A 25,752-nucleotide genomic window follows, 5' to 3' on the forward strand; every position below is an offset into this window, starting at 1 on the left:
AGGTTTACGCAGGGTCTTAATCTAAAAAGAATCCTTTAGGACAGGTCCCTACTGCACGTCTGCGCATGTGTCTCCGTTGTGCCGTATCCTGGACGGGTGCCGCACGACGTTCATCTGTAAAAGAGAGGAACTGAGTTGAAAACGGGTCGTGCCGAAAAAGTTTAAAATAAGCAAAGTATAAAGTAAGATATATAAGATTGAGCTTTATTGTCTCTTATTGTATATGCGTGGAGCCCCTAGTGCGGGGGTATATGGCTTCTAGGCCTGCATCAGTGATGATTTTGCACCGAACTCGTATATCCGCGTTCGTGGTCTTGAATGACCTATTTCGAAGTTTCTTTTGGCCGGTGAGGCCATTTTGTTGTGGGGCTGTCAAAGCGGCCGCACAGTCCTCCGCTTGGGGAGGCGCACTTTAGTGCTTCCCCTTCAAAGAGATGATGCCTCATGGACCGGGCATCTTAAGCGTAAGAGATGCATAATGCGGTATTGCGTTAAAGCGAGCGAAAGCTTCGCGTCCCAGTAGTGCTTGAAAGTGACTTGAGAATGAGACGATATGGAAGGTCAGCTTTTCGCGGCGGAGGTTATCGGCAGAGCCGAATATGACTTCGAGCCGGAGAAAACCCATACAATGGGTGTCTGGACCAGGTATTACCCCTTGAAAGGAGGTTTTGCTGCGGCGGATTCTTGCTGGGTTTATCCCCATGTGCTGGATTGTATCATGATATATCAGGTTTAGTCCACTGCCGCCGTCCATAAGGACATTTGAAAACTGGAGTCCTCCAATTATTGGATCGAGTATCAAGGCAGTCCAGCCTACATTCTTGATATTCCTAAAATAATCTAGCTGATCAAAGATGATCAGTTTTGACAACCAGTGGCAGGACCCTTTGGGCCGTGTGGTGCGTACCTTTACGGGCGCCGCATGTTTTGTTATGTGAAGTGAGTTCACTGTTTTTACTTCTTGTGGGAAGTTCTTTTGTTTCCTGGTGCTCTGCTTTTGGGGTTCGTCCTCGTCTTCGCTTGGTGTGTCGAGCCCCTTGTGTTCGGCATTGAGTCTGCCGAATTGTTTGAAAACCCAACAGTCTCTGTGGGTATGGTTAGCAGGCTTCCTGGGAGTACTGTGTATCTGACATATCCTATCCAGGATTTTACTTAGGTTGGATGGATCGTCTCTGTTATCCTGGGGGGCGATTTTTCCTGATTTTGTCGTGAGCCTTTGAATCCGGCATTGACTGCCGTGCTCTTCGGACTTTTGTCCTTAGTCCAGCGACGGTCCTTGTTGCGTTGCGGTTTTCTGTTTCCATCCCTATTTTCGGATGTACTTGGGTCGCTGGGGCTGCACCTTGCCAACCAGCTGTCCTCCCCTGCATGAAGGCGGGTCATGAGGCTTGTTAGTGCGGCCATTGTTCTTGGCTTTTCTTGGCCGAGGTGTCTGGCGAGCCATTCGTCTCGGACGTTATGCCTGAAAGCTGCTAAGGCTTCGGCGTCCGGATAGTCGACTATCTGATTCTTTTTAGTGAGGAATCTATTCCAGAACTGCCGAGCTGATTCTCCGGGTTGTTGAGTTATGTGACTAAGATCGTCTGCATCCGGAGGGCGGACATAGGTCCCTTGAAAGTTTGCTCGAAAAGCATCCTCGAGCTCTTCCCAGCTTCCAATTGTGTTTTCGGGAAGGCTTTTAAGCCAATGCCGGGCTGGCCCTTTAAGCTTAAGGGGTAGATATTTTATGGCGTGGAGATCATCTCCTCTAGCCATGTGTATGTGGACGATATAATCCTCGATCCAGACTCCAGGGTCTGTTGTTCCATCATATGCCTCTATGTTTATGGGTTTGAATCCCTCTGGGAATTCATAGTCCAGGACCTCATCGGTGAAACATAGGGGGTGTGCGGTGCCCCTTTATTTGGGTGTGCCGGATTCTGATGATGGCTTCATAGCGTTGCTTACGAGAGCTTGCTTTCTTGGCCCATAAATGGACCTGACTGGGCCATGATGCGAATCCTTAAGTGGGTCGCATGCCGATTTAGGTGCGGCGCCGCTTGCCGCTTTATGGGGTCGTCTATCTGACCGTGTGGCTTTTTCATTTTTTGAATGCGAGGGCTTTAGGGCCTCTTCGTCGAATTTAGGCAGTATCTTTCTTTTCGGATAGCTTTTAGTGCAGCAACTGTCGCCATACTTATCTGTGGTATTGATTATTTTGCTCCATCTAATCCGGAGTGCTTCTTCCGCTGTTTTTAGCTTCCGCTTCTGCTTCTTTAGGCTGCATGCAATTGCAACGAGCCTCTCGTGGAGGTTCTTCTGCTCCATTGGTTTATTCGGCGTCAGGTCGTCCGGAATGCCGTTTTCGCCGGAGGAGGGATGTTCGGTTTCTCTATCCGTGTTTCCCTGTTCGGACGGTTGCTCTAGGGCCTGCTTGTCATCTACCGGCTCATCCTGCTCTATGGCTGGGGTTTTGTTGAGGCGGGGCTTGGGTCGGCGTTTACGCCAACGCTTTGATTGCTTTTCGGGGGGTCGATCTCCCGTCCCATCCCCTTTTTCCTCACTGTCGCTTCCTTTAGGGGTATCCACCATGTACACGTCGTGAGATGAGGTGGTTGTCCAATGCCCTATGGGCGTTGGTTCGTTGGTATCTCCTGCATCGTCATCCATGCTGTCGATGTCTCCGGAGTCGAAGTTGAGCACGTCGTTTAAATTGTCGACAGTGGCTACCAAGTGGGTGGTGGGTGGGCTTTGAATTTCTTCATCGTCTGTATCCCATCCTCGCTGACCGTAGTTCGGCCAGGGCTCTCCTGATAAGGAGAGAGTCTTGAGAGAGTTCAGGATATCGCCACAAGGCGAGTGCTGAAAGATGTCTGCAGCGGTGAACTCCATTATCGGCGCCCAATCGGATTCGATCGGCAGGGGCGCGGGGGGTTCGGAGTCCGGGGAGGAGTCCGGATCCTCGGAGTCACGGGTCGTGCAGAGTGCGGGGCTAGCGTTCAGCTCGATCGCTTTCGGGATCGCAGCCCCCGAGGTGACGTCCAACCGTTCATCCTCAATTGGTGCAATAGGCTCCGAGTTAGGGGTCGGAGTCGATGCGTGTGCGGCCTCCAGGACACTGTCCGGGGGCAGAGCTAGATCATGCCCCTCGAGATAGTGCGGAGCGCTTGGCCGTGGCTCGAGCCCGTCGAAGATCAAGTCTCCGCGGATGTCAGCCGTGTAGTTTAAGCTTCGAAACCTGACTTGATGGCCAGGGGCGTAGCTTTCGATCTGCTCCAAGTGGCCGAGCGAATTGGCCCGCAGAGCGAAGCCGCCGAAGACGAAGATTTGTCCGGGGAGAAAAGTCTCACCCTGGACCGTATCGTTGTTGATGATCAAAGGAGCCATCGGGCCTAAAGGCGACGACACAGAGGAACCCTCAATGAAAGCACCAATGTCGGTGTCAAAACCGGCGGATCTTGGGTAGGGGGTCCCGAACTGTGCGTCAAGGCCGGATGGTAACAGGAGACAAGGGACACGATATTTTTTACCCAGGTTAGGGCCCTCTCGATGGAGGTAATACCCTATTCCTGCTTGATTAATATTGATGATATGGGTAGTACAAGAGTAGATCTACCACGAGATCAAGGAGGCTAAACCCTAGAAGCTAGCCTACAGTATGATTGTTGTATATGGAGTTGATTGCCTACGGACTACAACCCTCCGGTTTATATAGACACCGGATAGGGTTAGGGTTACATAGAGTCGGTTACAATGGTAGGAGATCTTGAATATCTGCATCGCCAAGCTTGCCTTCCACGCCAAGGAAAGTCCCATCCGGACACGGGACGAAGTCTTCAATCTTGTATCTTCATAGTCTAGGAGTCCGGCTGAAGGTATAGTCCGGCTACCCGAACACCCCCTAATCCAGGACTCCCTCAGGGGCCAAACACCGAATCATCTTCGCCTTCGTTAGCCAGTCCTGGTCAAAAGGCGAACTCTCAAAAATAACCTCGAATAAAAGACAGTGTGTTCGGCTAGAGGATTTCTTACTTGTTCGGTGGCGCGATTACTGCTCAGGCCCACGTCCTCGGTGATATCCGAACACTCCACTTGAGGTCCGAAGAATGACTTGTACCTCTCCTCGTGCCTCAGGCCAAGGAAACTTTGAATGGCATGTGGTCCCTCTGGGTTGAACTCCCACAAGCGCAGGGGCCGAGGTTTGCAAGGCTGGACTTAACGAACCAGCATAACTTGTATTACCGCAACCAAATTAAAATCTCCTTCGAAGAGATCTCTGATGCGGCTTTGCAGGATAGGCACGTCCTTGGCTAGACCCCAGCTCAGGCCCCTGCTAATCCATGACATCAGTTGTGGTGGGGGGCGGAAAGCGGGGGCAGCCGCCCACTTGGCACTTCTGGGAGCCGTGACGTAGAACCACTCCCGTTGCCATAATTTGGATACCACTGGAAAGGAACCTTTCGACCATGGAGCTCCTGCCATCTTGCCTATTGATGCACCTCCGCACGCTGCGTGCTGCCCCTCGATCACCTTCGGTTGTACTTCAAAGGTCTTGAGCCACAGGCCGAAGTGAGGGGTCACACGGAGGAAGGACTCACACACAACATTAAATGTCGTGATGTGGAGAAAGGAGTCCGGAGCTAGGTCGTGGAAATCTAGCCCGTAATAGAACATCAAGCCCCTGATGAAGGGATCCAGAGTGAGGCCTAGACCTCGGAGGAAGTGTGAGACGAACACAACGTTCTCGTTGGGTTTGGGAGTAGGGACACCTACCCTCGAGCAGGCAGCCGATGCGAAACCTTGGCAGTCAGGTATCTGGCGTCCCTCAACTTCTTAATGTCCTCTTCCGTCACGGAGGAGGGCATCCATCGGCCTTGAAGGCTGGATCCGGACATGATTGAAGATCCGGAGCACCTAACCTGGGCTTTGGGTGTTAGAACTCGAGGCGGGGGAGGGGTTTGGTTGAGCACGAGAGGGAAAAAGCGAAAACCTTGTCCCCTTATAAAGAGGGTGAATATCAAGCATCCTCTCCATAGCCGTTTTGGACTTAGCTATAATCTAGGAGTCCTAGACACATTTGGGGTTACCCATGAACCGCATTAATGAGAATCCCGTAATCAGGGGAACACGATCTCCGCTTTGGCAAGACGTGTCAAGAAACCGCCTCACGTTATGTGTGGAGCTGGTTCGAATAATCACCAGGCCATGACGTAACGTCATATTGCCAAAACAAGCTAGCGGATTAGATCTGCGAAGGCGTTATTCTCTCTACAGAGGAATGTGGAACTTATTTTGCAGGGTCGGACACTATCCTCGTATTCAACTTCTTCTGTAATGTATTTTTGCAGAACCGGACACTACTCTTGGTGTTTACAATCTTCTATGAAGGACTTGGAGGAGGAACCCGCCTTGCAATGCCGAAGACAACTGCGCGCCGGACTCATCGTCATTGAAGCCTGGTTCAGGGGTTACTATGGGAGTCCTGGATTGGGGGGTCTCCAGACGGCCGGACTATCTCCATTGGCTGGACTATTAGACTATGAAGATAGAAGATTGAAGACTTCGTCTCGTGTCCGGATGGGACTCTACTTGGCATGGAAGGCAAGCTAGGAAATACGTATACGGATATCTCCTCCTTTGTAACCGACCTTGTGTAACCCTAACCCTCTCCGGTGTCTATATAAACAGGAGGGTTTTAGTCCGTAGGACAACAATCACAACATTCAATCATACCGTAGGCTAGCTTCTAGGGTTTAGCCTCTTTGATCTCATGGTAGATCTACTCTTGTAACACCCATATCTTCAATATTAATCAAGCAGGACGTAGGGTTTTACCTCCATCAAGAGGGCCCGAACCTGGGTAAAACTTCGTGTCCCTTGCTTCCTGTTACCATCCGGCCTAGACGCACAGTTCGGTACCCCCTACCCGAGATCCGCCGGTTTTGACACCGACAGTGACCTCGAGTGCTTGCCTATGACGAAGTAGCACAAGATCAGGACCAGCGTGACGACGTTGTGCTACTCGAGGAGAACTGTCTTCGGGATGCTACGCGTGCTGCACGCTATCAGCAGGCCCTGCATCGCAATCATAGCCGCGGGGTTCATGCCCGGTGTTTTGAGGAAGGCGACCTTGTCCTTAGGCGCGTTCAGTCCACCAAGGGTACAAACAAGTTGATGCCAAAGTGGGAAGGCCCTTACCGGGAAGTACGAGTCACCAGACTTGCCACACTCCGTCTGGAGGCCGGAGATGGCATTCAATTGCAAATCTCATGGAATATTGAGCATCTCCGCAAGTTCTACCCATAAGGCATGGCTATCGGGCCCTGCGAGGCAGCCACCCTTTTGTACAGGCCTTGCCTCAGTTCCATGTAACCCCTTGTACAAAGCCAGGCGATGACCCTGAGCAGCAGAGAAATAAATGAAGCGCTGGGGGCGGCATAAAGCATTTGCATATGCACATATATAGGATCACACCCCGCACCACTCACATCTGCATGAAGCTGCAGGTTCCTGCCGTTAACTTGGCCTCTACAAGGAGTTGGGAAGATGGACCAACATTGTGATCTCCGGCAAGCCAGACAGATAAGTTCTTCCTCTTGTCCATTAGTGTTCTGTAAGTTATAACTTGTGCATGAGAAAACCAAGACACTCTTTTGAGACTTAGGTGCTCCCATCCTTGACTCGAACGTTGCTTCGGTCAGCATGGTCGCAGTGGACATTGGTAAAAGGAAGTTGGCTGGGGGGCTGGTCCCTTTATTTTTTTCCCGGTAGACACAGTTCTCCGACAAACAAAAGGGGGCCGGCAGGGTATCCTGCCGGGGAAAACTCGTTTATTTACACTAAGGAGGCATCCCACCTCAGCATGGACATATACATGCATGGGTTCCCGGCAAGGTTCATCTTTTTCATTAATATGCTGATAATGCAAGTACAAGCATTATAGAACACAAACATGGACTCGAGAGATTACATTATTCGAATTAAAATATGGCAAGTGCCTACATATTTAAGATTGAAAAAAAAGATAAGTGCCCGATAATGCCCTTTCTTGTCCTCTCCTCCTAGGCACGGAACTCGAAGGCAAGGAGGGCAAAAGGAGCGCCTAGGCAGAAGCCCAGCCCACCCCTCTCGGGCTCCAGGAGAGGTAGCCCAGTGGGGGCGAACCAGCAAGGGGCCCTCTGGTCCCATAGGTGGTCGTGGTTTCCCGCAACAAGTTAGTCCATTATAGAAGATATCAATTATTTCATTTTTCTTAAGAGGATGATCAGGCAAAGCATTAAGCAATTGGAGAAGCCTCCCCTAACCTTGTGGGAGACTCTCTTCTTCGATTTGCACAAAGTTAAATATTTCCTATAAGGCAGCTTGTTTCTTATGAGTAGGAAAATATTTTTCGGTAAATCATATACTAGGGACTACGCACACAACCAGGAGCAAGAGTATTGTACCAAGCTTTAGCATCACCCTTCAATGAGAGCGGAAATAATTTGAGGATATAGTAATAGCGAGTTTTCTCATCGTGAGGAAAAAGGGTGGCAATGCCATTCAACTTAGTAAGATGTGCCACAACATTTTCAGTTTCATAACCATGGAAAGGATCAGATTCAACCAAAGTAATTAACTCTAGGTCGATAGAGAATTCATAATCCTTATCATCAATAAAGATAGGTGAAGTAGAAAACTTAGGATCACATTTCATTTTAGCATTCAAATATTTCTCTTTATACATTCATAATAATTTCTCTAGATATTCTCTATCCTTAGAAGCAAGAATCTCTAGTTACCTCCTCACCCATAACATAACCTTCTGGTACCTTTGGCAATTCATATCTAGGAGAGCTAGTTCTAGTATGTGTTTCTAGATTTTCAGTTTCAAGCTCATCACCAGTTTCAACAATATCATGATGTCTTACTCTAGCAATTTATTTATCAAGAAATTCACCTAGTGGCAGATCATCACCAAGCAAGGTACTAGCATCATCATAAGTATCATTCATAGTAGAAGTAGCATCATCAATAACTTGCGACATATCAGGACTGATATCATGTGGTGGTGTTGCAAGTTTAGTTAATAGAAGGTGAATCTAAAGTAGAGCTAGATGGCAGTTCCTTACCTCCCCTCGTCTTAGAGGGAAAAATCTTGGTCTTAGCATCCTTCAGATTCTTCATAGTGATAAATTGATAATAATCCCAAGTGACTCAACAAATATAGCTATGCTCCTCGGCAACAGCGCCATAAAAAGATCTTGATAACCCACAAGTATAGGGGATGGCAATAGTTTTTGAGGGTAGAGTATTCAACCCAAATTTATAGATTCGATACAAGGGGAGTCAAAGAATATTTGTAAGTATTAGCAGCTGAGTTGTCAATTCAACCACGCCTAGAGATTAATTATCTACAGCAACGTGATCAGTAGCACAGTAGTATGATAGTTTTGATAATAGTAGCAGCAGCAATAGTAATCGTAACAGTGATAGCAGTAATTTTGCAGCAAGTGCAACAATAATGATAGCAGTAGTAACTTAGCAAGAACAATATAAGAGAAATTTGTAGGCATTGGATCAATGATTTTTTGGATGATATTTATCATGTGACAGTCATAACCTAGGGTGATACGGCACTAGCTCCAATTCATAAATATAATGTAGGCATGTATTCTGTAAATAGTCATACGTGCTTATGGAAAGAACTTGTATGACATCTTTTTTCCTACCCTCAAGTGGCAGCGGGGTTCAATTGGAAACTAAGGGATATTAAGGCCTCCTTTTAATAGAGAACCGGAACAAAGCATTAACACACGGTGAATACATTAACTCCTCAAACTACGGTCATCACCGGGAGTGGTCCTGACTATTTTCACTCCAGGGTGCGGGATCATAACACGTAGTAGGTGACTATAACTTGCAAGATCGGATCTATAACATAGATATAATGGTGATAACATAAACGGTTCAGATATAAAATCATGGCACCCGGGCCCAAAGTGACAAGCATTAAGCATGGTGAAGTCATAGCAACATCAATCTCAGAACATAGTGGATACTAGGGATCAAGCCCTAACAAAACTAACTAGATTACATGATGAATCTCATCCAACTCCTCACCGACCAGCGAGCCTACGGAGGAATTACTCACTCCCAGTGGGGAGCATCATGGAATTGGCGATGGAGAAGGATTGGTGATGACAAAGATCAAAGATCCCCCTCTCCGGAGCCCCAAACGGACTCCAGATCTGGCCTCCCAATGAAGAACAGGAGGTTATGGCGGCTCCGTCTCGTGGAACATGATAATTCTTTCTCCCTGATTTTTTCTGAAAAATAGGATTTTATAGCGTAGGTTTCAGGGTCTGCGGGGCCACCAGGTGGGGTCAATCCACCAAGGCACGTTTGGAGGGGGGCTCGCCCTAGTGGGTTGTGCCCACCCAGGTGCCCCCCTTAGGTGGTTCTTGGCTCCAGAAATTCTTTTTTATTGTATAAAAAATCCTCATAAAGTTTCGTTCCATGCCGAGAACTTTTATTTCTGCACAAAAACAACACCATGGTAGTTATGTTGAAAATAGTGCCAGTCTGGGGTTAATTTCATTCGAATCATGCAAATTAGAGTCCAAAACAAGAGGAAAAGCGTTATGAAAAGTAGATACGACGGAGATATATCAATGATGCCCCTTAGGATGTGATAACCCACAAGTATAGGGGATCGCAACAGTTTTCGAGGGTAGAGTATTCAACCCAAATTTATAGATTCGACAAAAGGGGAGCCAAAGAATATTTGAAGGTATTAGCAGCTGAGTTGTCAATTCAACCACACCTGGAGATTAATTATCTGCGGCAAGTAATCAGTATGACAGTAGTTTGATAGTTTTGATAGTAGCGACAGCAGCAATAGTAATGGTAATAGTGATAGCAGTAATTTTGTAGCAGCGTAGCAGTGATAATAGCAGTAGTAACTTAGCAGAAACAATATAAGATAAATTCATAGGCAATGGATCGGTGACTTGTTGGATGATATTCATCATGTGACAGTTATAACCTAGGGCTATTAGGTACTAGCTCCAGTTCATCGATATAACGTAGGCATGTATTCCGTAAATAGTCATACGTGCTTTATTAAAAGAACTTGCATGACATCTTTTGTCCTACCCTCCCGTGGCAGCGGGGTCCATATTCGAAACTAAGGGATATTAAGGCCTCCTTTTAATAGAGAACCGAAACAAAGCATTAACGCATAGTGAATACATGAACTCCTCAAAGTACGGTAATCACCGGAAGAAGTCTCGTTTATTGTCACTCCGGGGTTACAAGATCATAACACGTAGTAGGTGACTACAACTTGCAAGATCAGATCTAGAACATGGATATAATGATGATAACATAAATGGTTCAGATCTGAAATCATGGCAGCCGATCCCAAACTATCAAGCATTAAGCATGGCAAAGTCATAGCAACATCAATCTAAGAACATAGTGGATACTAGGGATCAAGCCCTAACAAAACTAACTCGATTACATGATGAATCTCATCCAACTCCTCACCGACCAACGAGCCTACGAAGGAATTACTCACTCCTGGTGGGGAGCATCATGGAATTGGCAATGGATAAGGGTTGGTGATGACGAACAACGAAGATCCCCCTCTCTGGAGCCCCAAACGGACTCCAGATTTGCCCCCCTCCTGAGGAAGAACAGGGCTTAGCAGTGGCTCCATATCATGGATTGTGATAATTCTTTCTCCCTGATTTTTCTCTGAAAATAGGAATTTATAGCGTTGGTTTCAAGGTCAGCGGGGCCACCAGGTGGGGACAACCCACCTGGGCGCTAGGAGAGGGGGCACGCCCTGGTGGGTTGTGCCCACCTAGGGGGGCCTCTCTGGTAGGTCTTGGCTCCAGAAATTCTTATATATTATATAAAAGTTCCTCACAAAGTTCCGTTCCATTCTGAGAACTTTTATTTCTGCACAAAAACAACACCATGGTAGTTCTGCTGAAAACAGCGTCAGTCTGGGGTTAGTTTCATTCAAATCATGCAAATTAGAGTCCAAAACAAGAGGAAAGGCGTTAGGAAAAGTAGATACATTGGAGATGTAGCAGGATGCGATTCTCCTCCTCGAGCTTATTATTTTGTTGCTTAAGATCCATTATTTCCTTGCAAAGTTTACCCATGATGGTCAGACCTCCAATCACCCATGGATGTTTCATAGCTGCGGGTGAAAAGGTGACACTCTTTTTCATATTTTCGTTAGAAAGAAATCTAGCATTAGGGGGGATGACTGAGTTTGGTATTGCTGAGCTCTGAAGTTCCTCCAACATGAATCCAGCTAGAAGACGAGAGGTAACTTCCTGATCCTCCTCCATGGCATCCACTCTTTTCAAGTCGGCCTCCATCTCTTCCTCCGTTGCTTGCCTAAAGCGGCCAGCTTCATTGTTTGCTCTTGGTCCCAGTGTTGGATGAGAGACACGACTCTCTCCGACCGACTCTTGCGAAGGCAGCTTCCTCCAAATCTACTGCAGAAGCAACTCAAGATGAAAACAGAGGATTTTTTCATGGTACGGTGGTCAAAACCTTCGGGAGATTACATAATGAATTTGTAACGACCAAAAGAAGTATTGTGCAAGAAAATGGAGTCCAAAGGGCACACGAGGTGGCCACAAGGCAGGGGCTCGCCCTCCACCCTTGTGGTCTCCTCGTGTCCACTACTGGAGGATGGTCCAAACACGATAGTCGAATCAGAGACCCTTCGATGAAACTATGTGCGATGCCATAATCGCAAACAGTGGTGTAAAAAACCGTCAAAAAGGTGCAAAACGTTTGCAATGACAGATGCATCAAACACGGTTCAGAATTTAGTTGTGTGTGCGATGCAGGGCATACAGTTCAGCTCAATGAACTGTTTGTGATGAGGAGGCACAAAAGAAACGAGCAGCCAGATGAAGGCATGTGCGATATACAGCATACGTTTCACTAGGATGAACTGTGTGTGATTAGGCAACACAATGGAAATGGTTCAACTGAACAAGATGTGTGTGATACGCGGCAAACTGGTCCGTAATCTGAAATGTGTTCGAAGACCAATAATAACACAGATGGTTGCTGCTAATAAGCCATGTGAATTGCTCTCCCTATAGTAGAATAACATGTATATATACATATATAACTGAAATAAACATCCAATTACATAAGTGACTATATAGATCTTTCGCACACACCTCACTAAACAATTGCATGCATTCTAAAGTAGGAGAAACGATCGTCTAGTCATCTACTTCTTGTGATGCTCCCTCCACTGCTATGTGGCTCGATCCCTCGTTTGGGTCAGGAAGAAGACAGTTCCTCATGTCAACGATCCGCCTATACATCGCGTAGCTTGTGTACGCATCCATGGCCACGTACTTGACATGTTCATCCAGTCTCTTCTGCCACACACTGTGCCAGGCGTTCTTGTCCTTATTGCTCTCTTGCTTCATCTTATCATAGTAGGGGTCGATGATGGACAAGGCGAGGTCAACCAGGGAGTTCAGTTTGCTTTTGTCGATGCCCCAGACCTTGTAGTGGTGCTGGATGTTGACAAGATTCGGGCATTTCAAGTCTGAAACCTTGAGCGCTTTTAGATCGTTGCTGGTGTCCACCATAGCGAAACTGTAGTCGGAGCTCTTGATAAACCTGGAGAAACGCTCGCAAGGCCTTGTGTCAAGGTGGAAGTGGTAGACTAGGACGTCATGTCGCACGCACAACTAGGCGACGGCAACCTTCTGATCGTGCCTGGCTTGACCGATGGTGTACTCGAGGTGGAAGCCGACCACTCGATACTTGTCCTCGGCAAGGAACTGCTCCATAGTTTGGAAGGAGCTCTCCACCGAGACCAGATCATTCGTGTACACCACCGAGAGGGCCTTTCCCCTCACATGGGTGTCCACTACGTGATGCGTGGTGAACTGCACGCCGTTGTCGTCGTCGGCCGCTGGGAGCGCCATTGGAGCCACGAGGAGCGCCATTGGAACCGCTGGATGTCCTCTCTGTATGTGTCCTCATCGGTTTCTTATTGTGACGTGTGAGACGAGAGATGAAGGTAAATGGCCACAGGAATAAAAGGGGTCCGGGCGGCATGGATTCTCGGTGCGTTCGCATGGCAGTTTTTGCAGCGGGTAACTGTATCATCATGCCGCACCCGGCGCAACCGCTTGCACACAAACGTGTGTGATCATGCGCCGGCCCAAAACACTCGCAACGCGCGTGGAGGGACAAGGGCAGAGCACCGGGAGGGACGCGAGAGCAGAGCGCGCGCGGTGGGACGCAAGCAGAGCGCGCATGGCGGGACGTGAGCAGAGCGCGCGCGGCGGGACGCGAGCAGAGCACGCCGCGGCAGCCTGAATCGCAAGCAACCACACACATGGAGCAGTTGAACACGCAGAAAATGGTCACCTACAAACTGGCCAACAGTTGCATCGCTGCGTAGAGAGTGGCCGTGTGGTACCACCTCCGTCTAGTCTATAGTCTCCTTTATATTCTGTGCCATACTTTGCCCTCAAATTTAACCAACAAAATGTTAATGCATGTTTTAAAAATTATATAATTGGAAACTATGTTCAAATACAAATCCAACTATATAATCTTTGGCGACATGCATTCGTATTTTATTAGTTAAATCATACTTATAAACCAGGACGGTGGTATAGTAGGTAATTAAATTGCAAACTTTTTTTATTAACCGTATGTGTACGGGGTCTTTCGTCCTCCTCTCGCATATCTTGTCACTCCGCTGCCACAAACGGCTTACAACGCAAGCTTGCGCAGCGCGTGGGGGCATTCTTTTTGCCAAACGGTGGCGCCAATTAATCGTCGATGAGCCTGTTCCCGCGCAACCTCGCAGGTTCCCGTGCAAGCTTCCCGCCCGACTCGGTGAAATCCCCCAAAATCCCAATGCTTACCGGCTAGCTATAAAAACCCTCACGGTCGGCGAGTCCTGCAAAGCATTTTCCCCTCCATCCCTGTAGCTTATCTCGTCTGCTTCTCCCACATTCGCCAATGGCACCGGTCCGTCATCGTCGCTCATCCACTCAGCCGTCATCAGAGGACAGCTCCATTTGGGAGGCTACACCACGGCGGTGGCGCAGTCCCCGGCGTAGTGTAGTGCGCGTGGCGTCCCTGTTGGGTGTGCGCAGAACACCCACCACACGCTCCGCTGTCGGTGCCCGTCGGCAGCTGTTGCCGGCCGCCGTTGCCGCCACACCACCGTCGAAATCCAGGGCCATCGCCCGCTCCGCTGCTGCGGCCCGAAGGCAGGAGATGGCCATCGTGGCCGCCACCCCACTGCCGGCCACTGTGGGCATCACCCGCTCCGCCACCGCTGCCCGAAGGCCGGAGGTGGTGGTCGTGGCTGCCACCCCGTCGTCGGCCGCTGTGGCTGCCAGCCCACCGTCGACCGCCGGGGTCATCACCAGCTCCGCCACCGCCGCCTGAAGGCAGGAGGCGAAGGTGGATGCCCGCACGTGCGACAGCGACCTTGCGTGCTACAGCGAGTTCCTGTGGGAGGAGGAGGAGCGCCTCATTGAGCACGCAAAGAGCCTTACCGCCGCAGTGGCAGTGGCACAGGCCGCCTCAGAGGTGAGGAATCAGGAGATCTACGAGGAGAACCACCGCTTCGAGAGGGGTCATCTGGAGCGGCAGAGGGCGTTTGAGGTGAGCATCATTGAAGCTGCATTAGCGGCAGGCACCGCATTGCGGTTGCCAGCTCGTCGGTAGGCTCCTCCTCCTCCGCCTCTTACTTAACACGCTGGCAGAGGAGAGGCAGTTGGAAGTAGTACAAAGCCCCTCCGCATTTGTAGTAGTAGTATTTAGGGGCTATTTTGTTCAGTTCATCTGACTATAGATGTGGTGGAACTGTACAACATACTTAAAATTAGCTAGTATATATAGTTGAACTAGCTATTTCAATGCGTGGTTGGCAACAATTGGGGAAAAGTTTGGTCGGTTCAGCTGTCGAGTTGAACTGTTTGTATAAATTAAGAATGACTGCTTAATCCATGAACGAAATATGTGCTTGATTACTGAATTTTAGTTGCAAAAATTAGATACTGCTAGTGATTTTTAGCTTCATATTTTGACATATCGTAGTGTTACAAGGATTGACAAATCTTACCAAATTGTTTGTACGTGGTTCCACACGGGTCATCCAAAACAACCATTTGCGTTGAAGGGGTGCACAAATCATGCGCTGCTCTCACTTTGCATACAGGTGTTCTATCTAAAACGTTTGCGATCAAGAGCTGCAGAAATCCTGCTCGGCACATTTTCCCTTCGCTTCCTGGGGAAGCTGTCGGTTTGCATACGGGTGTTCCAACTAAAACGTTCGTGATGAGTGTTTTATATTTAAAAAGCGAATTAAACTGTGTCTTGGGCGCCATTAATGGAGAGGATGCAAGCAAGGCGGGCGTCCATGGAAGTCAAAAGGGCTTTCTTCAAAGTGAGCCTGCGCAGCGTACAGCTCGCATGCTTCCCGGTGAGCCTGCACACTCAAGGACAGCTTGCACGCCTCTCGGTTAGCCTGCGCACCGGACGGCGCTCGCACGCCTCCCGCTCAGTCAAGGTCAAGCAGTTGTCTGCACGGCACCTCCTACAGCCATTAAAACCAAGACACATGGCGTCACGTGAATGGTTAACAGAATTTTGGATTTACTAAAATTTAAAAATTAGACATCTCAATGTTTTGCCAGCAATCAATGGTGCCCTGGTGTTTGAAATTCATTCACATTTCTTGCATGGGACCTAAGCATGCACCCAAGGACACATATTTGATTTTTTTTCAACAAATTTATATGCACTGGAGCATGTGCATGTAGTTCAAATTTGAATTACGCACATAAATGCATTGAAAACTCAGTTAATGCCTAAAAATGTCCAAACGAACCCTGAAAAATCACAAAAAATCACACAATACTCCTGTTATTCTATGTTGACACGAGAAAAAAAATTGACAACAATAAGAGGCAATGGATATCGTTTCGTCCACAAAGGTGGGACGTTCCCTACCGAAAACCATCATGCTTGTTGTGAGAAGCTCCGGTTTGTGAGAAGCATATACCCAAACCTGCCCCAAATGGGACAAAATTTGTACCACGGCATGTTGATGCCGCTCCATGGTAGCATGCCAAGTTTCATGAATTTCAGACGAGTTTTGGATTTACTAGAATTTAAAAACCATGCATCTCAATGTTTTGTCGGCAATCAACGGTGCCCCGGTGTTTGAAATTCATTCCCATTTCTTGCATGGGACCTAAGCATGCACCCAAGGACACAGATTTGATTTTTCAACCAATTTATATGCACTGGAGCATGTGCATGTAGTTCAAATTTGAATTATGCACATAAAATGCATTGAAAACTCAGTTAATGCATAAAAATGTCCAAACGAACCCCGAAAAATCACAAAAAATCACACAACACTCCTGTTGTTCTATGTTGCAATAAGAAGCAATGGATATTATCGTGGAATTGTCACGGCAGATGTCCTAGTGTGAGGACTTAGTCGTGAGGCCAACGCATCTATGTGGTAGCTTGAGAGGGGTTGATAGGAATCGAGAGACGCAACACGAGACAAGGATTTAGACAGCTTCCGGCCCCGGGAAACATCATCCGGTAACAACCCTACATGTTTTTTGTAGCTAGGTCTCATTATCATCATGAGGGAGTCGCCGTAAACCGGCCCTCCCAGTTATGCCTAACCCTTAAGATCTTTTTCTCTCCCCTCTTGGGGTGCCCTGCCCCTCCTTATATATGTTGAAGGGGCGGGTTACATGTAGAGTCCAAAGTTGGATTAAGAATTAAACTATTCTGACTTCTCATCATGCGCTTCTTAACGTCTTGGGCTTCACAACCCCAGGCGACTCTATCTGTCGGGTTATGGCTGTCAACCAGTTATCACTGTCTGTCGGGTTATGACTGTCAACCAGTTATCACTGTCTGCCGGGTTATGACTGTCAACCAGTTATCATTGTCTGCCGGGTAATGACTGTCAACCAGTTATCAATGTCTGCCGGGTTATGACTGTCTGCTGGTTTATGATGGTCTGACGGTTTATGATGGTTTGCCGGTTTATGATCTGACTTAACATCTGCCGGGTTATCATTAGACTTAACACTTGTCGGGTTATCATCTGACTTAACACCTGTCGGGTTATCATCTAACTTAACACCTGTCGGTTTATCATCTGACTTAACACCTGCCGGTTTATCATCTGACTTAACACCTGCCGGTTTACCAGGTCCCGGCCGGGTTATAACTCCGGTTGGGTTATACCGCGGGGTATATCCCGGACATTAGCCCCAAGTTTAATTTGGATTTATCCATGTTACACTGATCCTGAGCATCCTTAAATCCTTATCATCTCCTTCTAGAAAATCCGGGTCAATAGACCAACTTCATAGTCAATTTGCTTGTAGAAGAAATATTGTAAACAAGGAATCCATTTGAATCGTCCTTCAATGCTCTGACTTGACAATAATACTGGCCTTTGAAATATTCAACTGATCTTTAGCCGGTTCAAGGATGTAGAACTTGCCGGTTTATAAATATTGATGGCACCGGCTCATAATTTTAGTTAACATCAAGCTTGAAAATATACCTCTTATGTGCCTATCACTTGTAGCCCCCAAGTTTCAAGAAGGTAGCGTAGCAATAGCTTAAGACTTACTTCAGTATAAATGTCACAACCTTGAAGAAATCTGATTTGTTCATCTCCGTCATTAGTCATAAACTGAGTATTCCACATATGCAGCTCCCAAGTGCCGGATTGTCATGCTTGCAACAACCTGGGACTTGAAATTGCCTTATGCTCATAAAAACTTCAACCGGTGTATCCCCCAAGGGCTGGGTCATTATGCAATAATGAGCAGGGACTTTGTAAATATAATCATGTAGATTTGAGCAGTGATATGTAGCCCCCATCGTAGGGATTGAACCCACGTCCACAAGGTTAAGAGCTTTGTGCTTTATCAACTAAGCAATGGGCCCTTCAATATAATGGATTTAACTTGTGTATCTTGAATTGTTGACAGGAGCAATTGGTAGCCTCCAAGGGCCGGCTCATTACGATGTGATCAGTCGGGTCTTCAATAAGGTGAGCAAACAATGACTTTGCATTAGCCCCCAAGTGTCATGGTGCATGCTTGCAGCTACATGAGACTTGTGCATTTGATGTAATCTCAACTTGAATAATGTAGCCCCCAAGTGCCGGGTCGTAAGCCTGCAGCGACTCAGGACTATTCCTTCCATTGTAGAATAACTTATATCCATTGCGTTGAAGCGACTTTGAAAACCTCAATCATAATATTGGTTATTGATAACCATAATAAAAATCCAACCATGTTGGCTATTAAATATTTGAATAATATAACTTGGTTTGAAAACTGATTCCTGCCACATAAACCGGTATATCCGTGGACATATGATACATGCTATGATGATGTAATGATGATGCAATATATAATGCAATATATGATGATGTATATGTATGATCAAGAGGGTTTAAGTTATGGTTCGGATACGACCAGAGCCCCCAAGTAGTCATAATTGTGGCATTGCGCCGATCAAGAGGTGTAGCTATGGTTCATATACGACCAAGCCCCCAAGTGATTTCCCTGGTGCCCTTATGCCTATTAAGAGGTGTAGCTATGGTTCGAACCCATACACCCCAAGTGATTTCCCTGGTGGCCTTACGCCAATCAAGAGGGTATAAGCTATGGTTCGGATACGACCAGAGCCCCCAAGTGATTATCCTAGTGGCCTTACGCCAATCAAGAGGGTATAAGCTATGGTTTAGATATGACCAGAGCCCCCAAGTGATTTCCCTGGTGGCCTTAAGCCTATCAAGAGGTGTGACTATGGTTCGAACATAGCCCCAAGTGATATTGTGAGCTGTGCTTAAGGGATACCCATGTTTGAGCTATGCTGTGTAGCAGACTCTCTTTGGCCCCTTATGATAATATTGGCTTGATAGCCGGATTACCAAAGTAACCAGAGTTGTGCTCTTATGATAATATTGGCTTGATAGCCGGATCAAGAGGGTAGTAATGCTATGTTCTCTTTGGTGAGTACACCTATGTTTGAACATGAAGCCCCCAAATGATATTGTGAGTTATGCTCAATGGGCACCTATGTTTGAGTTGAGCTCTTGCAACAGACTCTCTTTGCTCCCTTTAATTTTTCCTGAGAACTCGAACTTGCGAGATATTATTCTTTTTGAACCAGAAATTCTTAAACCGGATACTGAGAGCTTCAAAGCTTTGTGGGAGACAGCTTTCCCTTGAGCCGGATTTTAAACCGGAATCCTTTTTAAGCCAAAAATTGACGGCCTTTAAATGTTCACCAATATGGCAATTTAGGGTCCTGCATTAGATAACTTTGCAAGCCGGAGTAATTGCTCTTTTAAAGAAAGCAACATATAAAAATATACTGGATGGATTTCACCTGATATGTTAGGCCAGAAATTATACACCGCGTAGTTCATCATGATGGTGCAGCTGAAATTAATCACGGGCGGGTCGACCATGGGAGCAGACAGATGAATCGGCCGCAACATTATAAGCCGGTGCGAACGGGCAAGTTGTCCTCCACGTTGTAAACCGGTGCGGACGCGCGAATCGGCCATCCATTCATCAGGTCATGTGACATGGAGGAAAACACCGTTGTAGAATGTTGCCAGTGCCTGCTCTATACCCGCAGTATAACAATAATTTTACCTGTATATAAAAACACTAATAGGGCAGTGTAATGGTGCTCAGAGGAATTAAAATGTACTGATAAAATATATAGGGGGATAACACCTGATTTGTTCGTACAATAGATGATCCGTATGTGGCATCCGTAGATAACCTTTCAGTACTGTTGCTGAATTCTGTTTGATCCTTATATGCATCCGAAGGAATTTGTGTTGATCACCTCGAGGACCTTGCCAAATACTGCCACATCTCTTATCCATGATATCTTGCTAAGCTTTGATAAATAGTTCTGATGTGCTTGATTGATCAATTATAACCAAAGTCTACAGCCGTGCATGCAACTCGCCAGTAGTAATCATATATTTTTTTCAACCTTGACTTTTCTTCCATCTATATCTTGTAAGCGGATCACACGTGACTCTCGCCATTGAGAAATAATAGATCAGCATAGTCTTTTTACTTGATATGTGCTTTTGCTCGTACGTCCAGACATACTTGCCGATTGATTTGTAGTCTTCAGTCGTCATGCCAGGGAATAGCAGTGGATCAGCATCCCAGCATCTAACCCGGTTACTGTCGCACATGTGCCGTAGTAGAAAAAATCCAGCCGCACTCGGCGACGACGGCGAATCAAAAGTAGCAGGCAGCTCAAGAGGTGTGGCCTGGTGACTTGGCCGCGGGGATCGAGACGGCAGAATCACTCGCGGCAACAGTGGCTCAGCGCGTGTCGGCGGTGCCGGCTTACAGCGACGGATTAGAGGGCCATGGTGAAACGGGGCGAGCCGAACGGCTGTATGTACATGTGCGCGTAGATCGAAGCAGAGGGGAGCTCTCTTCATATGTTGAACGGGCCGTAGCAGCGGGTTGAAGCGAAGCAACTGCCACTTGGCAGTGGCCTGCGGGTGTTTTAAGCGGAGCAGTTGAGGTGGCCGGCGGATTGAATCGAAACAAGGCTGGAGACATGTAGCTAGTACCCTGTATCTGCTTCCGGGTCATACTTGACTTTGGTGAAAAATTTAAACTGTCATCATGGTCTTTCCTCTTTTTTGGTGGTTCACTGGAGGCCGGCGGCTTAGAGCGGCGCGGTAAGGCGGCGATTTGCTCACAGAAGAAACTACTTAGAAACTCCTCCGCGGCGGGTGGCTTGCAGCGTAATGGTGGCAAGTTTTGCAATGGCAGAGGCAACCATGCCCAAGGGACGCCGGAAGCTTGGAGGCAAAGTTGAACCCATCAGATTTGGAAACGACGGTGGCTCAGAAGGCGGCAAGACGCGGACGGCGGGTCAGCGCTATGGTAGATCGAGGTTGGCTCAGCTGCAGCCCGGCCTTGAAAGCAGCAGCTTGAGGTAAAGCGGCGACTCGTGGGCACGGCGGTAGGGCCGCGAGCCTCGAAGCATAGGGTGATTTGGCTTGATAGGAGCAGCAACTTAAGGTAAACCGGCGACTCAGGGCGCGATTCAGACAAGAGGCGCAGATGCAGACGTGCATGGCGGTGGGGCCGACTTGAAGCCTCGACGAAGACGGCCGCGAAGCCGGGCGGATTGAGGTGCTGCAGTGCGGGTTAGGAGCAGAGGTCCGGCAGATTGAGTCCGCGTCGGTGGTTTATAGCCGGCAGGTGTCGCATTTAACTCTCTCGGTGACTTTGATGACGAGCGGGGAGGCTTGACGGGTCGGGCGCAGATTCTCTGACTTGCCATGGCAAAGGCTGCCTCTACCTTTACCCTCATGGATGCCCTCCCTTTCTAATCCAATGGATGCTGAGCGAGCTGCCTCTCTCTACGTACAGCTTGCGAACCATGTGATTCCTTGGCCCAACTAAGGCCCAGTTCGGGAGGAAACAAGCCCAGCTCGCCAGAGGGAGGAGAAGTGCAGCGATTCAGGTTCAGAAATGAACTCTGGTTCAGTAGAACAAATACAGAGAAGATTCAGTTAAGTACATACACATGTATAGACAGAATTAAGTTTTGGCACTACAGTACAGTACAATCATAATTAAACAAACATTTCACTTGAGTATTTTGGACAGTCTATATATCCAAAATAATACATTCCAAAAGCCATCAATCAGCACAGATTTTCTTTTGAATTTCACTTGAGTTTTGCCACACATTCAGTTTTGGCACACCTAAGTTACAGAATTCAGTTTTGGCACACATTCACCCAAAAAGACCAAAACATTTCACTTGCTCTGCAGCACTGCAATTCTCTTGTTTCTAGAGCTCTAAAGAAGACCTTGAAAGGACATATCATCAATTTCACTAAAACCCTGCAAAGGGAAAGGCATGCTTAAAACATGGCAATATTGAAACTAGTTTAGAGAAGATGAAGCAGAGAAATTTGGAAATACCATTAGCAAATTTGTGTAGCTGGTGAAGGCATTGCCGTCCTTATGAGAAACACCCATTGGTACTTGAGAGCCTACACCACCACCATTCTCATGTTGCTGCACAAAGCAATCAACGTAGTTATTTAGCATATAGTAAGGAACAAATTAAATACTCACAATTACAAGGGTTTTCAGCAACAGACGCTAGATTTATGAGGGACATCCATTGGTACTTGACTTTTCACACCACCACCACCATTCTTCTTTTTCTAGATAAAAAATCAAGTTTGTTATTTAGCATGTAGTAATAATGAATACGAACTCTATATTGCAATGGTTTTCATCAACATACGCTAGATTTAGTTTGCTTTTTCCTTTTGAACTTGCACATCCTCTCGAGCCAACTGCCACGCCTCTTTGAAGTTTTTTCTTTAACCTCCTTTTTCTTTAAGCGTGCAGCACTAAGCAAACCTTCATCTTGTGGAACAACATGTTGGACATGATATGAATCACTCAAAATACTTGTAGATGCACTAAGTTTGTCTTGAAGTTGCTTCTGGAGGCAATATAGTGTGTTGTCCACCAATATGCAACATTCTGGAGAGCTTGTGGCTTGATATGCCAAATTTAGGAATGTGTGAGACCAAGACTTATATCGGAGCATAGCATCCATTTTTGGATTTTCAACGATGCTAATTCCTTTGTTGTCTTGTATAGTTCCATATCTTGCTTCCCTTGTCCATCTCTTTAGAATGTAATGGTTTGGCAACAGCTTGATATTCATCAAGTCAAGAACTTTTAATGCATGGCCACACAATATTCCAGTCCTTTGAAACTGCCGACAACTACATGAAGATGTTTTCTCCAAAGAATCACCAACAACAATGCGCTCTAGTTCAGAACTTAAATCACCATCAGCCCTCACAATTGCAACAGAATATGTGTTATTTCCATCCAATGCTCTAGTGCATGCAGCCATGGATCTTTCATATTCATCTTAAAATGCTTCAAATATTGTGGGTGTGTAAAGTTTGCTTGCTTGCAATAGCATGGGTGTCTTCATGCTTATTCTAGGTAACTTTTTCCTAGCTTCAAATTCTGCATCTAGTTCCTTGTTTCTTTTTCCTTGCACCGCCCTTTCGAAATGCTTCAAGAACCGAATGATGTCAAAATCTGATTTTAAATGTTTTTTCAAGTCACTATTGAAACTCTCACTTAATTGTGTGCTTCTCATACCCAATGTGAAGACATCTCTCATGTAACATTCAGCCCATTTTTCCTTGAACTTGTAGATGCTATCCAGCCATGACATCTTCTTTTCGTCCACCTTATTCCTCATGATGTAAAATGCTTCTTCAAAGGCCGTCGTGTCCTCAATGTTATACATGCAAGCACTAAAATCTGAGAGAATGTGTGGTTCTTCTTCTTCTTCTTCTTCTTCTTCATCTGCCCCATTTTTATCTTTTGGAGAATGTGAGTCATCAGCTTTGCTATTGCATAAGTGCTTCACATCATTTTGCATTATGTGAAAGGTACATAATCCATGCCATGCTTCTGTGAATACCTCCCCGACAGCATTTCCCATTGCAGTGTCTTGGTCAGTAAATATAGCTCTAGGTTGTTTTCCATTGTGTGCAGCTAGAAAAGCCTTAAATAGCCATTGGAAAGAGGCAAATGTTTCATCAAACATAAGAGCAGCACCAAAAATAACGGTCTCCCTGAACTGATTCAGTCCAACAAAAACCCCAAAAGGCCTATATTCTTTGTTCGTGCCAAATGTAGTACCAAATGTGACAACATCGCCAAAGTGTGCATAATCAATGACCATCTTAGCATCAGCCCAGAATATATTGCTTATATTCTCCTCACAATCCAATTGCAAAGCATATTGGTAAGAAGGATTCTCGGCGATCTTGTCTTGAAAATACTTCAACATGCTTCCTGCCTGTCCATATGCCAACTCTCTCTGGCGCCTGCCCTGCAGGTGATTTTTTAGATCACGAGGAGTGTAGGTGAGATTCATTGGTCCTCCAACTCGGTGACTAGCTAGCTCATGTGAAGCTTTTGGCCTAATTCCAGAATCATCGGCTATCGCAATTTCAAAAGCTTGAACTTCTGAAATCTTCCTTTGTGATAACATCAAATGGAATGTTTGTGGCAAGTAAAGACCATGATTGTGTACAAGCATTACATCAACCACTTCATAATTCCCTGCCACTCGATCCAATGAAAGTGTCATCCGAACTTCACAATTTGTTCTTGTTTGAGCTCGAGGATTCTTTGTGATATGATCCCTCTTGTCGTGTGCTCGAAAACCCTCCTTGGCACACACATATCTACATGATGTTGCTTTCCCGTCAAATTTACTCATATTTTTATACCTTTTTCTGACCTCAAAACCCGCACGACCTCCATAGTTTACCCAAAACAACCAAGCATCATCTAAGTTTCTGAATTTCAGACCAACTTGAGGTAACCAAATAGGATTCTCATTCTCCCTACACAAAAATTAATTAATCTTTGTTGCTACAGATCTGGCTGCAAGCAAATAATTTTTTTCCATGGAAAGTCTAACTTACTTGTTAGATTGTGCCATTGAATCTTAACTGGAAGGGAAGAACTCAGATGTATACTGCATATATTATGAACAAATAGACTGAATATTTCAGACAATTACAAGTGAAATTGTGCAGATTTCTTTAGCATAACTGAACGAATAAATCAAAATCATACTAGGCAGCGAAAGAGTGGATATTTCAGAGAAATAGCAATTCCAGGGCGGCTCGGACACAAACCTAAAATACTAGGCAGTCTCTGTTTCTTGAAATCGAAGATGGACACGAACCTGAAGCAGAGTGAAGTCGAGCAGCTTTGATCTGCTTCGACGCTCAACTAGGACGGCCTAGCCAACGAGGCGTCCAGGCACCCCGACGAACGCCTAACTGAGATGAGATCCTGCGCTAGACGCCCGCGCCCCTGCCAAAAATCGCATCTGGTGGCTGCTCACCCGCCAAAATCCTCTCGCTTTCCCTCCTCCACGCTCCCCTCTAGCTGGGCCTTCTTTGGGTAAATACGGGCTGGCTTTGTTTCAGTTTGGGCTGGTTGATGTGCACATAGAGAGGTAGCTCGCTCAGCAGCCGTGCGATCAGAAAGGGAGGGCATTCGTGAGGGGTAAGGTAGAGGCAGCCTTTGCCATGCCAAGGCAGAGAATCTGCGCCCTGACGGGTCAGGAGTGCGCCGGTCTAGGAAGGCCCTAGCAGAGGCAGAAACCGTAGCAGAGGAGAACGAGGCAAGGTCGGACCAACCCTGTTGACTCCTCCTCCGTGTCGTAGTGTCTTTGATAACCCACGCCTGGGCCGTGGTGATTGGATAACCTACGCCCGGGTCCTTGGTTTGTCTTGATTCGTACTCATAATTCCTGAAGCGCATGTATGCACAATCTTAAGTAGTTGCTTTACGGATCCACCTCGGGACAACCCTTGTACCAATCAATCTTGGATATAGCATCAACTGACCACTGTATCGCCCGATGGACTCTGTTTGAACTTGGTGACTTGTGTTGGCTCCGCTGATCTCGGCGGTTTGTTGTGACCCACAAACGCCGCTCAAACTTTTTGCTAAACTTAAATTTCGAATAAACACAAAGCTGACGCGGATCCTTCTGAACCAGTATTTTTTTCATCCAAAAAATTACGAACTTTCTCAATCCCTGGAAAAGATCCCTCCAAGAACTCATCACCAT

General features: G+C 46.7%; 1 pseudogene; it reads right to left on the reverse strand.

Annotated features, from left to right (window-relative positions):
• Window positions 1-21,905: 21,905 nt before the first annotated feature.
• LOC147959533 (protein FAR1-RELATED SEQUENCE 5-like) lies at window positions 21,906-24,381 on the reverse strand (annotated as a pseudogene).
• Window positions 24,382-25,752: the final 1,371 nt, after the last annotated feature.

The sequence above is a fragment of the Triticum urartu genome, chromosome 7A (genome assembly GCF_056163025.1).
Source record: "Triticum urartu cultivar PI428250 chromosome 7A, HENAU_Tu73, whole genome shotgun sequence".
In the NCBI taxonomy this organism is placed as follows: domain Eukaryota; kingdom Viridiplantae; phylum Streptophyta; class Magnoliopsida; order Poales; family Poaceae; genus Triticum; species Triticum urartu.